The following is a 1,846-nucleotide window of genomic DNA, read 5'->3' on the forward strand; positions in this document are numbered from 1 at the left end:
TTGTCAAAAGCTCTCTGGTGTTTTTCAGTCCAGACAAAAGGAGTCCCATTCTTTGTCAAGGGATATAGAGGAGCCGCTATTTCAGCAAAACCCGGTATCCATAATCTACAGAATCCTGCACTTCCCAAGAACTCTCTGAGTCCTCTGGCTGAGGTTGGTGGGGGGATAGAGGCTACTGTCTGTTTCCTGCTGTAGGCAGATCTGGGTTTTCTTTGCTGAGGCCCGGTATCCAAGTTCCCCCAGTCTCAGTAGGAGAGCCTCCGTACCTTGCAGACAGCCAGCTTCCATCTCAGCAGCTAAGAGGAGGTCATCTACATATTGAAGAAGCATAATATGTGGGTTTCTTACCCAAAAGTCAGCCAGATCATGGTGTAGAGCTTCATCAAACAGAGTAGGGGAATTCTTGAACCCTTGGGGAAGTCATGTCCAGGTTAGTTGCCCCTATATTCCAGCTTCAGGGTCCTTACATTCAAAAGCGAAAATGGGCTGGCTAGCTGGGCTCAATCTTAGGCAGAAAAATGCATCCTTCAGGTCAAGAACAGTATACCACCTGTGACTGGGAGGCAAAGTACTCAGGAGGTTGTAAGGATTTGGGACAGTAGGATGTATATCCTCTATCCTCTGATTGACTTTTCTTAAGTCTTGGACTGGTCGGTAGTCATTTGTTCCTGGCTTCTTTACAGGGAGCAGTGGGGTGTTCCAAGGGGACTGGCAGGGGTGAAGTATGCCTACTTGTAAAAGTCTCTGAATATGAGGTCTTATACCTTCTCGGGCCTCTCTGCTCATAGGGTATTGTCTGATGGAGACCGGAGTTGCAGATGGTTTTAGTGTGACCACTATTGGAGGCTGATTGCATGCCAATCCTGGGCCTCCTGTCTTGGCCCATGCTAAAGGGATTTTACTTAGCCAATCAGATATACCAGGAGTTTCTGCTATCGGTCCCTCATACAACCGATGTTCATCCTCCAGTCGCAGGGTTAATATTTGTAGTGGAGCTCCATCTTTTTCTTGTACAGTGGCTCCCTTTCTGGTGAAGTGGATGTGGGCTCCCAACTTGGAGAGTAAATCTCTCCCAAGAAGGGGATATGGACAGTCTGGGACCAGTAAGAATGAGTGGGAGACCTGTCCTGTACTGAGGTCCACTTTTCTTTCTGTTGTCCACCTATATGTCTTTCCTCCAGGAGCCCCTTGGACCCAGGCTGTTTTGGAACTCATGGGTACTTGGTTGTTGTCAAGACTGAATGTTGAGCTCCTGTGTCTACCATGAAGGTAGTTAATTGCCCCCCTATCTTTAGAGTTACCCTGGGCTCAGGGGGGGAGCTCCTGGCCCCGACTCTCCTAGTCCCCTAGGGTCAGGACTGGGGTTGTCTTCTTTTGGAGTTTATTCAGCTTCTTTGGGCATTCTCGAGCCCAATGTCCTCTCTCCTTGTAGTAAGCACATTGATCTTTGTCCACTTGGGGTCTTCTTTTGTCTCCCAGGTCCCTACCTGGTCCTGCTCCCTGAACTACTGTGGCTAAAATTGTAGATTTTTTCAGCTTCTCTCACTAAATCCTGTAAGGAGTACCCCTGAAGGCCTTCTAGCCGTTGAAGCTTTCCACGAATATCAGGAGCAGATTGCCCTATGAAGGCCATAATAAGGTCCGCCTGACACTCCCGAGCTGTGGGATCAAAAGGGGTGTACATCCTATATCCCTCTATTAGGCGCTCTAGAAACCCTGCGGGGGTTTCATTTTCTCCCTGGGTTATAGCACGTACCTTTGCCAAATTGGTTGGGCGCCTTCCGGCCCCTTTGAGACCCGCTAACAGAGTCTGGCAATAAAGACGGAGACGCTCCCTACCTGCCAC

Source organism: Nannospalax galili, unplaced genomic scaffold (assembly GCF_000622305.1).
Source record: "Nannospalax galili isolate Female #2095 unplaced genomic scaffold, S.galili_v1.0 scaffold1436, whole genome shotgun sequence".
Lineage (NCBI taxonomy): Eukaryota > Metazoa > Chordata > Mammalia > Rodentia > Spalacidae > Nannospalax > Nannospalax galili.